At 32.7% G+C, this 13,848-nt stretch overlaps 6 non-coding genes across 6 annotated transcripts; all 6 read right to left on the reverse strand.

Annotated features, from left to right (window-relative positions):
- Positions 1–1,540: 1,540 nt before the first annotated feature.
- TRNAL-UAG (transfer RNA leucine (anticodon UAG)) lies at positions 1,541–1,622 on the reverse strand. The gene has a single exon. It is a non-coding gene; the product is annotated as a tRNA-Leu (tRNA).
- Positions 1,623–4,981: 3,359 nt separating this feature from the next.
- Positions 4,982–5,063, reverse strand: TRNAL-UAG (transfer RNA leucine (anticodon UAG)). Its single transcript has one exon. It is a non-coding gene; the product is annotated as a tRNA-Leu (tRNA).
- A 1,649-nt stretch (positions 5,064–6,712) lies between these two features.
- On the reverse strand, positions 6,713–6,794 carry TRNAL-UAG (transfer RNA leucine (anticodon UAG)). Its single transcript has one exon. It is a non-coding gene; the product is annotated as a tRNA-Leu (tRNA).
- A 1,651-nt stretch (positions 6,795–8,445) lies between these two features.
- On the reverse strand, positions 8,446–8,527 carry TRNAL-UAG (transfer RNA leucine (anticodon UAG)). Its single transcript has one exon. It is a non-coding gene; the product is annotated as a tRNA-Leu (tRNA).
- Positions 8,528–11,885: 3,358 nt separating this feature from the next.
- Positions 11,886–11,967, reverse strand: TRNAL-UAG (transfer RNA leucine (anticodon UAG)). Its single transcript has one exon. It is a non-coding gene; the product is annotated as a tRNA-Leu (tRNA).
- A 1,649-nt stretch (positions 11,968–13,616) lies between these two features.
- On the reverse strand, positions 13,617–13,698 carry TRNAL-UAG (transfer RNA leucine (anticodon UAG)). Its single transcript has one exon. It is a non-coding gene; the product is annotated as a tRNA-Leu (tRNA).
- Between the last annotated feature and the right edge of the window lie 150 nt (positions 13,699–13,848).

Raw genomic sequence — 13,848 nt, forward strand, 5'->3', positions numbered from 1 at the left:
CATGTTAAAAGTCTATGAAATGATAAACAATTCGCTAATACAAGATTTCAATGAAAGGTAAAACATCCATGTTTTACTTGGTAATATTGATGAGAACTGATTTTTTAATTTTCTCAGTTACTTTTTGTTTGTTTTAACTGACATATTCAAAAATTGAGATGCTTGCTAGATGCATAATGTAGATCGCAGAGATATTCAAAGCCACTTTTTGAGAGCAACAATACAATTTAAATAGTTCTAAAAAAGGTTTGAGAAAACTATTAAAACCATGATAACTTGTTTTGAGCTACTGCATGTGACAGCTTATGGTGTGCTTCCATTAACCAAATTTAGCTTCTTTTATACCTTATCTACTTTAGGAAAGCACTTTGATATATATCACTGGATCTTCTCCTTGGAGAATAAATATGGCAGCAGTGGGATATGATTCCAGCAGCTTGAATAGCTCTGTCATCCTACAACCTGCTGTACACTTTAAAATATTTTAACTCTCATATCTGGAATGTCATACAAAACTTTACCCAAAGTCAGGAAAAGCAGATATAAAATGTAAAAGAAGCCAGGTACATTTAACAAGTAATGATTATATTTGTCTTCAGATTTCCTTCATTTAGTGCAACTGATGTATCCAAATAACTTTGAAGTACTATTCAAATGCCTAAGATAGACAGCTGTGAGATTAAAATCCAGAAAGATAGGAAAGATAGAGAAATTGGAATATAAATCCATCAATTTATACCAATGAATCACGTTGCCAACATTTCCATCTCTAATTGTATGATAAGACCACTCAGTAATTAAATATTAGTTATGATATTGCTTCTAATTACTTCATGCCAACTTAATTTTGACTCATCTTTACTCTTAGCAGATAAAATTTTTAAAACGTTTGGGAAGTCTCTTGTAACAATGATGAACTGTTGAGTAGCTATAGGAATCTTCCACCAACCAACTTCAGTTGGGTAATATCCTATCTAATGGAAAAAAAGAATCACTTTGCCATCAATAACTGCCCTACTCTTTGTATAATAAAGATGGCAGTAGTGAGATTTTCACCCACACCTCCAAAGAGACTGGAGCCTTAATCCAGCGCCTTAGACTGCTCGGCCATGCTACCACATGTGCATGTTGTTAGGGTAACTCACAGATCTAGAACATCAAAATAAAAGGGTTTTTTTGTTTTAAAGTATTAATTGAAAAGATGTCAGCAAAAGTTAAAAGAAAGTTCATTATTAAACATAAATCCGATGAGAAATTCAGATTTTTTATAGAATTGCATTTTGTTTATTTTCATTGAAATAACAAAAGAAATTGCATGAAGTAATAAAATATTAGTTCTGATAGGGCACATAATTTCTTAATGCAAAATTAAAATTTGAATGTCTTTATTGTTAGCAGATATCATTATTTTAAAGGTTTCAGAAGACTGTTGCAACTATGATGAACTGTTGGGAACTTGGTGGCTAATGCAGGGTACTATCACCAACCTTTTTCAGTTGGTTAATATCTGATCAAAAATGAATTCTTTGGAAAATAAGATTGGCAGCAGTGAGATTTGAACCCATGCCTCCGAAGAGACTGGAGCCTAAATCCAGCGCCTTAGACCGCTTGGCCATGCTACCACTGGCACACATGGAGTTCTTATCTCACAGATCTTTCATATAATTAAGATTGCTGCAAATTAAATGTTTAATTTTGTTTTAAAGCGACACTTGGAAAGAAGTGTCATGTTAAAAGTCTATGAAATGAAAAACAATTTGCTAATACAAGATTTCAATGAAAGGTAAAAACATCCATGTTTTACTTGGTAATATTGATGAGAACTGATTTTTTTATTTTCTCAGTTACTTTTTGTTTGTTTTAACTGACATATTCAAAAATTGAGATGCTTGCTAGATGCATAATGTAGATCGCAGAGATATTCAAAGCCACTTTTTGAGAGCAACAATACATTTTAGATAGTTCTATAAAAGGTTTGAGAAAACTATTAAAACCATGATAACTTGTTTTGAGCTACTGCATGTGACAGCTTATGGTGTGCTTCCACTAACCAAATTTAGCTTCTTTTATACCTTATCTACTTTAGGAAAGCACTTTGATATATATCACTGGATCTTCTCCTTGGAGAATAAATATGGCAGCAGTGGGATTTGATTCCAGCAGCTTGAATAGCTCTGTCATCCTACAACCTGCTTAACACTTTAAAATATTTTAGCTTTCATATCTGGAATGTCATTCAAAACTTTACCCAAAGTCAGGAAAAGCTGAGATAAAATGCAAAAGAAGCCAGGTACATTTAACAAGTAATGATTATATTTGTCTTCAAATTTCCTTCATTTAGTGCAACTGATGTATCCAAATAACTTTTACGTATTATTCAAATGCCTAAAATAGACAGCTGTGAGATTAAAATCCAGAGAGATAGGAAAGATAGAGAAATCGGAATATAAATCCATCAATTTATACCAATGAGTCACGTTGCCAACATTTCCATCTCTAATTGTATGATAAGACCACTCAGTAATTAAATATTAGTTATGATATTACTTCTAATTAATTCATGCCAACTTAATTTTGGCTCATCTTTACTCTTAGCAGATAACATTTTTAAAACGTTTGTGAAGTCTCTTGTAACAATGATGAACTGTTGAGTAGCTATAGGAATCTTCCACCAACCAACTTCAGCTGGGTAATATCCTATCTAATTGAAAAAAAGAATCACTTTGCCATCAATAACTGCCCTACTCTTTGTATAATAAAGATGGCAGTAGTGAGATTTGCACCCACACCTCCAAAGAGACTGGAGCCTTAATCCAGCGCCTTAGACTGCTCAGCCATGCTACCACATGTGCATGTTGTTAGGGTAGCTCACAGATCTAGAACATCAAAATAAAAGGGTTTTTTTGTTTTAAAGTATTAATTGAAAAGATGTCAGCAAAAGCTAAAAGAAAGTTCATTATTAAACATAAATCCGATGAGAAATTCTGATTTTTTATAGAATTGCATTTTGTTTATTTTCATTGAAATAACAAAAGATATTGAGATGCATGAAGTAATAAAATATTTTATTACTGATAGGGCACATAATTACTTCATGCAAAATTAAAATTTGAATATCTTTATTGTTAGCAGATATCATTATTTTAAAGGTTTGAGAAGACTGTTGCAACTATGATGAACTGTTGGGAACTTGGTGGCTAATGCAGGGTACTATCACCAACCTTTTTCAGTTGGTTAATATCTGATCAAAAATCAATTCTTTGGAAAATAAGATTGGCAGCAGTGGGATTTGAACCTAAATCCAGCGCCTTAGAACGCTCGGCCATGCTACCACTGGCACACATGGAGTTCTTATCTCACAGATCTTTCATATAATTAAGATTGCTGCAAATTAAATGTTTAATTTTGTTTTAAAGCGACACTTGGAAAGAAGTGTCATGTTAAAATTCTATGAAATGATAAACAATTCGCTAATACAAGATTTCAATGAAAGGTAAAACATCCATGTTTTACTTGGTAATATTGATGAGAACTGATTTTTTAATTTTCTCAGTTACTTTTTGTTTGTTTTAACTGACATATTCAAAAATTGAGATGCTTGCTAGATGCATAATGTAGATCGCAGAGATATTCAAAGCCACTTTTTGAGAGCAACAATACAATTTAAATAGTTCTAAAAAAGGTTTGAGAAAACTATTAAAACCATGATAACTTGTTTTGAGCTACTGCATGTGACAGCTTATGGTGTGCTTCCATTAACCAAATTTAGCTTCTTTTATACCTTATCTACTTTAGGAAAGCACTTTGATATATATCACTGGATCTTCTCCTTGGAGAATAAATATGGCAGCAGTGGGATTTGATTCCAGCAGCTTGAATAGCTCTGTCATCCTACAACCTGCTGTACACTTTAAAATATTTTAACTCTCATATCTGGAATGTCATACAAAACTTTACCCAAAGTCAGGAAAAGCAGAGATAAAATGTAAAAGAAGCCAGGTACATTTAACAAGTAATGATTATATTTGTCTTCAGATTTCCTTCATTTAGTGCAACTGATGTATCCAAATAACTTTGAAGTACTATTCAAATGCCTAAAATAGACAGCTGTGAGATTAAAATCCAGAAAGATAGGAAAGATAGAGAAATTGGAATATAAATCCATCAATTTATACCAATGAATCACGTTGCCAACATTTCCATCTCTAATTGTATGATAAGACCACTCAGTAATTAAATATTAGTTATGATATTGCTTCTAATTACTTCATGCCAACTTAATTTTGACTCATCTTTACTCTTAGCAGATAAAATTTTTAAAATGTTTGGGAAGTCTCTTGTAACAATGATGAACTGTTGAGTAGCTATAGGAATCTTCCACCAACCAACTTCAGTTGGGTAATATCCTATCTAATGGAAAAAAAGAATCACTTTGCCATCAATAACTGCCCTACTCTTTGTATAATAAAGATGGCAGTAGTGAGATTTTCACCCACACCTCCAAAGAGACTGGAGCCTTAATCCAGCGCCTTAGACTGCTCGGCCATGCTACCACATGTGCATGTTGTTAGGGTAACTCACAGATCTAGAACATCAAAATAAAAGGGTTTTTTTGTTTTAAAGTATTAATTGAAAAGATGTCAGCAAAAGTTAAAAGAAAGTTCATTATTAAACATAAATCCGATGAGAAATTCTGATTTTTTATAGAATTGCATTTTGTTTATTTTCATTGAAATAACAAAAGAAATTGAGATGCATGAAGTAATAAAATATTAGTTCTGATAGGGCACATAATTACTTCATGCAAAATTAAAATTTGAATATCTTTATTGTTAGCAGATATCATTATTTTAAAGGTTTGAATAGACTGTTGCAACTATGATGAACTGTTGGGAACTTGGTGGCTAATGCAGGGTACTATCACCAACCTTTTTCAGTTGGTTAATATCTGATCAAAAATCAATTCTTTGGAAAATAAGATTGGCAGCAGTGGGATTTGAACCCACGCCTCCGAAGAGACTGGAGCCTAAATCCAGCGCCTTAGACCGCTCGGCCATGCTACCACTGGCACACATGGAGTTCTTATCTCACAGATCTTTCATATAATTAAGATCGCTGCAAATTAAATGTTTAATTTTGTTTTAAAGCGACACTTGGAAAGAAGTGTCATGTTAAAAATCTATGAAATGAAAAACAATTCGCTAATACAAGATTTCAATGAAAGGTAAAAACATCCATGTTTTACTTGGTAATATTGATGAGAACTGATTTTTTAATTTTCTCAGTTACTTTTGTTTGTTTTAACTGACATATTCAAAAATTGAGATGCTTGCTAGATGCATAATGTAGATCGCAGAGATATTCAAAGCCACTTTTTGAGAGCAACAATACATTTTAGATAGTTCTAAAAAAGGTTTGAGAAAACTATTAAACCAATGATAACTTGTTTTGAGCTACTGCATGTGACAGCTTATGGTGTGCTTCCACCAACCAAATTTAGCTTCTTTTATACCTTATCTTCTTTAGGAATAAATTTTGATATATATCACTGGATCTTCTCCTTGGAGAATAAATATGGCAGCAGTGGGATTTGATTCCAGCAGCTTGAATAGCTCTGTCATCCTACAACCTGCTGTACACTTTAAAATATTTTAACTCTCATATCTGGAATGTCATTCAAAACTTTACCCAAAGTCAGGAAAAGCAGAGATAAAATGTAAAAGAAGCCAGGTACATTTAACAAGTAATGATTATATTTGTCTTCAGATTTCCTTCATTTAGTGCAACTGATGTATCCAAATAACTTTGAAGTACTATTCAAATGCCTAACATAGACAGCTGTGAGATTAAAATCCAGAAAGATAGGAAAGATAGAGAAATTGGAATATAAATCCATCAATTTATACCAATGAATCACGTTGCCAACATATCCATCTCTAATTGTATGATAAGACCACTCAGTAATTAAATATTAGTTATGATATTGCTTCTAATTACTTCATGCCAACTTAATTTTGACTAATCTTTACTCTTAGCAGATAAAATTTTTAAAACGTTTGGGAAGTCTCTTGTAACAATGATGAACTGTTGAGTAGCTATAGGAATCTTCCACCAACCAACTTCAGTTGGGTAATATCCTATCTAATGGAAAAAAAGAATCATTTTGCCATCAATAACTGCCCTACTCTTTGTATAATAAAGATGGCAGTAGTGAGATTTGCACCCACACCTCCAAAGAAACTGGAGCCTTAATCCAGCGCCTTAGACTGCTCGGCCATGCTACCACATGTGCATGTTGTTAGGGTAGCTCACAGATCTAGAACATCAAAATAAAAGGGTTTTTTTGTTTTAAAGTATTAATTGAAAAGATGTCAGCAAAAGTTAAAAGAAAGTTCATTATTAAACATAAATCCGATGAGAAATTCTGATTTTTTATAGAATTGCATTTTGTTTATTTTCATTGAAATAACAAAAGAAATTGAGATGCATGAAGTAATAAAATATTAGTTCTGATAGGGTACATAATTTCTTAATTCAAAATTAAAATTTGAATATCTTTATTGTTAGCAGATATCATTATTTTAAAGGTTTGAATAGACTGTTGCAACTATGATGAACTGTTGGGAACTTGGTGGCTAATGCAGGGTACTATCACCAACCTTTTTCAGTTGGTTAATATCTGATCAAAAATCAATTCTTTGGAAAATAAGATTGGCAGCAGTGGGATTTGAACCCACGCCTCCGAAGAGACTGGAGCCTAAATCCAGCGTCTTAGACCGCTCGGCCATGCTACCACTGGCACACATGGAGTTCCTATCTCACAGATCTTTCATATAATTAAGATTGCTGCAAATTAAATGTTTAATTTTGTTTTAAAGCGACACTTGGAAAGAAGTGTCATGTTAAAAGTCTATGAAATGAAAAACAATTCGCTAATACAAGATTTCAATGAAAGGTAAAAACATCCATGTTTTACTTGGTAATAATGATGAGAACTGATTTTTTAATTTTCTCATTTACTTTTTGTTTGTTTTAACTGACATATTCAAAAATTGAGATGCTTGCTAGATGCATAATGTAGATCGCAGAGATATTCAAAGCCACTTTTTGAGAGCAACAATACATTTTAGATAGTTCTAAAAAAAGTTTGAGAAAACTATTAAAACCATGATAACTTGTTTTGAGCTACTGCATGTGACAGCTTATGGTGTGCTTCCACTATCCAAATTTAGCTTCTTTTATACCTTATCTACTTTAGGAAAGCACTTTGATATATATCACTGGATCTTCTCCTTGGAGAATAAATATGGCAGCAGTGGAATTTGATTCCAGCAGCTTGAATAGCTCTGTCATCCTACAACCTGCTTAACACTTTAAAATATTTTAGCTCTCATATCTGGAATGTCATTCAAAACTTTACCCAAAGTCAGGAAAAGCTGAGATAAAATGCAAAAGAAGCCAGGTACATTTAACAAGTAATGATTATATTTGTCTTCAAATTTCCTTCATTTAGTGCAACTGATGTATCCAAATAACTTTTAAGTATTATTCAAATGCCTAAAATAGACAGCTGTGAGATTAAAATCCAGAGAGATAGGAAAGATAGAGAAATCGGAATATAAATCCATCAATTTATACCAATGAGTCACGTTGCCAACATTTCCATCTCTAATTGTATGATAAGACCACTCAGTAATTAAATATTAGTTATGATATTACTTCTAATTAATTCATGCCAACTTAATTTTGGCTCATCTTTACTCTTAGCAGATAAAATTTTTAAAACCTTTGGGAAGTCTCTTGTAACAATGATGAACTGTTGAGTAGCTATAGGAATCTTCCACCAACCAACTTCAGCTGGGTAATATCCTATCTAATGGAAAAAAAGAATCACTTTGCCATCAATAACTGCACTACTCTTTGTATAATAAAGATGGCAGTAGTGAGATTTGCACCCACGCCTCCGAAGAGACTGGAGCCTTAATCCAGCGCTTTAGACTGCTCGGCCATGCTACCACATGTGCATGTTGTTAGGGTAGCTCACAGATCTAGAACATCAAAATTAAAGGGTTTTTTGTTTTAAAGTATTAATTGAAAAGATGTCAGCAAAGGTTAAAAGAAAGTTCATTATTAAACATAAATCCGATGAGAAATTCAGATTTTTTATTGAATTGCATTTTGTTTATTTTCATTGAAATAACAAAAGAAATTGAGATGCATGAAGTAATAAAATATTTTATTACTGATAGGGCACATAATTACTTCATGCAAAATTAAAATTTGAATATCTTTATTGTTAGCAGATATCATTATTTTAAAGGTTTGAGAAGATTGTTGCAACTATGATGAACTGTTGGGAACTTGGTGGCTAATGCAGGGTACTATCACCAACCTTTTTCAGTTGGTTAATATCTGATCAAAAATCAATTCTTTGGAAAATAAGATTGGCAGCAGTGGGATTTGAACCCACGCCTCCGAAGAGACTGGAGCCTAAATCCAGCGCCTTAGACCGCTCGGCCATGCTACCACTGGCACACATGGAGTTCTTATCTCACAGATCTTTCATATAATTAAGATTGCTGCAAATTAAATGTTTAATTTTGTTTTAAAGCGACACTTGGAAAGAAGTGTCATGTTAAAAGTCTATGAAATGAAAAACAATTCGCTAATACAAGATTTCAATGAAAGGTAAAAACATCCATGTTTCACTTGGTAATAATGATGAGAACTGATTTTTTAATTTTCTCAGTTACTTTTTGTTTGTTTTAACTGACATATTCAAAAATTGAGATGCTTGCTAGATGCATAATGTAGATCGCAGAGATATTCAAAGCCACTTTTTGAGAGCAACAATACATTTTAGATAGTTCTAAAAAAAGTTTGAGAAAACTATTAAAACCATGATAACTTGTTTTGAGCTACTGCATGTGACAGCTTATGGTGTGCTTCCACTAACCAAATTTAGCTTCTTTTATACCTTATCTACTTTAGGAAAGCACTTTGATATATATCACTGGATCTTCTCCTTGGAGAATAAATATGGCAGCAGTGGGATTTGATTCCAGCAGCTTGAATAGCTCTGTCATCCTACAACCTGCTTAACACTTTAAAATATTTTAGCTCTCATATCTGGAATGTCATTCAAAACTTTACCCAAATTCAGGAAAAGCAGAGATAAAATGCAAAAGAAGCCAGGTACATTTAACAAGTAATGATTATATTTGTCTTCAAATTTCCTTCATTTAGTGCAACTGATGTATCCAAATAACTTTTAAATATTATTCAAATGCCTAAAATAGACAGCTGTGAGATTAAAATCCAGAGAGATAGGAAAGATAGAGAAATCGGAATATAAATCCATCAATTTATACCAATGAGTCACGTTGCCAACATTTCCATCTCTAATTGTATGATAAGACCACTCAGTAATTAAATATTAGTTATGATATTACTTCTAATTAATTCATGCCAACTTAATTTTGGCTCATCTTTACTCTTAGCAGATAACATTTTTAAAACGTTTGGGAAGTCTCTTGTAACAATGATGAACTGTTGAGTAGCTATAGGAATCTTCCACCAACCAACTTCAGCTGGGTAACATCCTATCTAATGGAAAAAAAGAATCACTTTGCCATCAATAACTGCACTACTCTTTGTATAATAAAGATGGCAGTAGTGAGATTTGCACCCACGCCTCCGAAGAGACTGGAGCCTTAATCCAGCGCTTTAGACTGCTCGGCCATGCTACCACATGTGCATGTTGTTAGGGTAACTCACAGATCTAGAACATCAAAATTAAAGGGTTTTTTGTTTTAAAGTATTAATTTAAAAGATGTCAGCAAAGGTTAAAAGAAAGTTCATTATTAAACATAAATCCGATGAGAAATTCAGATTTTTTATTGAATTGCATTTTGTTTATTTTCATTGAAATAACAAAAGAAATTGAGATGCATGAAGTAATAAAATATTTTATTACTGATAGGGCACATAATTACTTCATGCAAAATTAAAATTTGAATATCTTTATTGTTAGCAGATATCATTATTTTAAAGGTTTGAGAAGACTGTTGCAACTATGATGAACTGTTGGGAACTTGGTGGCTAATGCAGGGTACTATCACCAACCTTTTTCAGTTGGTTAATATCTGATCAAAAATCAATTCTTTGGAAAATAAGATTGGCAGCAGTGGGATTTGAACCTAAATCCAGCGCCTTAGAACGCTCGGCCATGCTACCACTGGCACACATGGAGTTCTTATCTCACAGATCTTTCATATAATTAAGATTGCTGCAAATTAAATGTTTAATTTTGTTTTAAAGCGACACTTGGAAAGAAGTGTCATGTTAAAATTCTATGAAATGATAAACAATTCGCTAATACAAGATTTCAATGAAAGGTAAAACATCCATGTTTTACTTGGTAATATTGATGAGAACTGATTTTTTAATTTTCTCAGTTACTTTTTGTTTGTTTTAACTGACATATTCAAAAATTGAGATGCTTGCTAGATGCATAATGTAGATCGCAGAGATATTCAAAGCCACTTTTTGAGAGCAACAATACAATTTAAATAGTTCTAAAAAAGGTTTGAGAAAACTATTAAAACCATGATAACTTGTTTTGAGCTACTGCATGTGACAGCTTATGGTGTGCTTCCATTAACCAAATTTAGCTTCTTTTATACCTTATCTACTTTAGGAAAGCACTTTGATATATATCACTGGATCTTCTCCTTGGAGAATAAATATGGCAGCAGTGGGATTTGATTCCAGCAGCTTGAATAGCTCTGTCATCCTACAACCTGCTGTACACTTTAAAATATTTTAACTCTCATATCTGGAATGTCATACAAAACTTTACCCAAAGTCAGGAAAAGCAGAGATAAAATGTAAAAGAAGCCAGGTACATTTAACAAGTAATGATTATATTTGTCTTCAGATTTCCTTCATTTAGTGCAACTGATGTATCCAAATAACTTTGAAGTACTATTCAAATGCCTAAGATAGACAGCTGTGAGATTAAAATCCAGAAAGATAGGAAAGATAGAGAAATTGGAATATAAATCCATCAATTTATACCAATGAATCACGTTGCCAACATTTCCATCTCTAATTGTATGATAAGACCACTCAGTAATTAAATATTAGTTATGATATTGCTTCTAATTACTTCATGCCAACTTAATTTTGACTCATCTTTACTCTTAGCAGATAAAATTTTTAAAATGTTTGGGAAGTCTCTTGTAACAATGATGAACTGTTGAGTAGCTATAGGAATCTTCCACCAACCAACTTCAGTTGGGTAATATCCTATCTAATGGAAAAAAAGAATCACTTTGCCATCAATAACTGCCCTACTCTTTGTATAATAAAGATGGCAGTAGTGAGATTTTCACCCACACCTCCAAAGAGACTGGAGCCTTAATCCAGCGCCTTAGACTGCTCGGCCATGCTACCACATGTGCATGTTGTTAGGGTAACTCACAGATCTAGAACATCAAAATAAAAGGGTTTTTTTGTTTTAAAGTATTAATTGAAAAGATGTCAGCAAAAGTTAAAAGAAAGTTCATTATTAAACATAAATCCGATGAGAAATTCTGATTTTTTATAGAATTGCATTTTGTTTATTTTCATTGAAATAACAAAAGAAATTGAGATGCATGAAGTAATAAAATATTAGTTCTGATAGGGCACATAATTACTTCATGCAAAATTAAAATTTGAATATCTTTATTGTTAGCAGATATCATTATTTTAAAGGTTTGAATAGACTGTTGCAACTATGATGAACTGTTGGGAACTTGGTGGCTAATGCAGGGTACTATCACCAACCTTTTTCAGTTGGTTAATATCTGATCAAAAATCAATTCTTTGGAAAATAAGATTGGCAGCAGTGGGATTTGAACCCACGCCTCCGAAGAGACTGGAGCCTAAATCCAGCGCCTTAGACCGCTCGGCCATGCTACCACTGGCACACATGGAGTTCTTATCTCACAGATCTTTCATATAATTAAGATCGCTGCAAATTAAATGTTTAATTTTGTTTTAAAGCGACACTTGGAAAGAAGTGTCATGTTAAAAATCTATGAAATGAAAAACAATTCGCTAATACAAGATTTCAATGAAAGGTAAAAACATCCATGTTTTACTTGGTAATATTGATGAGAACTGATTTTTTAATTTTCTCAGTTACTTTTGTTTGTTTTAACTGACATATTCAAAAATTGAGATGCTTGCTAGATGCATAATGTAGATCGCAGAGATATTCAAAGCCACTTTTTGAGAGCAACAATACATTTTAGATAGTTCTAAAAAAGGTTTGAGAAAACTATTAAACCAATGATAACTTGTTTTGAGCTACTGCATGTGACAGCTTATGGTGTGCTTCCACCAACCAAATTTAGCTTCTTTTATACCTTATCTTCTTTAGGAATAAATTTTGATATATATCACTGGATCTTCTCCTTGGAGAATAAATATGGCAGCAGTGGGATTTGATTCCAGCAGCTTGAATAGCTCTGTCATCCTACAACCTGCTGTACACTTTAAAATATTTTAACTCTCATATCTGGAATGTCATTCAAAACTTTACCCAAAGTCAGGAAAAGCAGAGATAAAATGTAAAAGAAGCCAGGTACATTTAACAAGTAATGATTATATTTGTCTTCAGATTTCCTTCATTTAGTGCAACTGATGTATCCAAATAACTTTGAAGTACTATTCAAATGCCTAACATAGACAGCTGTGAGATTAAAATCCAGAAAGATAGGAAAGATAGAGAAATTGGAATATAAATCCATCAATTTATACCAATGAATCACGTTGCCAACATATCCATCTCTAATTGTATGATAAGACCACTCAGTAATTAAATATTAGTTATGATATTGCTTCTAATTACTTCATGCCAACTTAATTTTGACTAATCTTTACTCTTAGCAGATAAAATTTTTAAAACGTTTGGGAAGTCTCTTGTAACAATGATGAACTGTTGAGTAGCTATAGGAATCTTCCACCAACCAACTTCAGTTGGGTAATATCCTATCTAATGGAAAAAAAGAATCATTTTGCCATCAATAACTGCCCTACTCTTTGTATAATAAAGATGGCAGTAGTGAGATTTGCACCCACACCTCCAAAGAAACTGGAGCCTTAATCCAGCGCCTTAGACTGCTCGGCCATGCTACCACATGTGCATGTTGTTAGGGTAGCTCACAGATCTAGAACATCAAAATAAAAGGGTTTTTTTGTTTTAAAGTATTAATTGAAAAGATGTCAGCAAAAGTTAAAAGAAAGTTCATTATTAAACATAAATCCGATGAGAAATTCTGATTTTTTATAGAATTGCATTTTGTTTATTTTCATTGAAATAACAAAAGAAATTGAGATGCATGAAGTAATAAAATATTAGTTCTGATAGGGTACATAATTTCTTAATTCAAAATTAAAATTTGAATATCTTTATTGTTAGCAGATATCATTATTTTAAAGGTTTGAATAGACTGTTGCAACTATGATGAACTGTTGGGAACTTGGTGGCTAATGCAGGGTACTATCACCAACCTTTTTCAGTTGGTTAATATCTGATCAAAAATCAATTCTTTGGAAAATAAGATTGGCAGCAGTGGGATTTGAACCCACGCCTCCGAAGAGACTGGAGCCTAAATCCAGCGTCTTAGACCGCTCGGCCATGCTACCACTGGCACACATGGAGTTCCTATCTCACAGATCTTTCATATAATTAAGATTGCTGCAAATTAAATGTTTAATTTTGTTTTAAAGCGACACTTGGAAAGAAGTGTCATGTTAAAAGTCTATGAAATGAAAAACAATTCGCTAATACAAGAT

The sequence above is a fragment of the Taudactylus pleione genome, unplaced genomic scaffold, assembly GCF_031769625.1.
Source record: "Taudactylus pleione unplaced genomic scaffold, aTauple2 ptg000016l, whole genome shotgun sequence".
NCBI classification, from domain to species: Eukaryota; Metazoa; Chordata; class Amphibia; order Anura; family Myobatrachidae; genus Taudactylus; species Taudactylus pleione.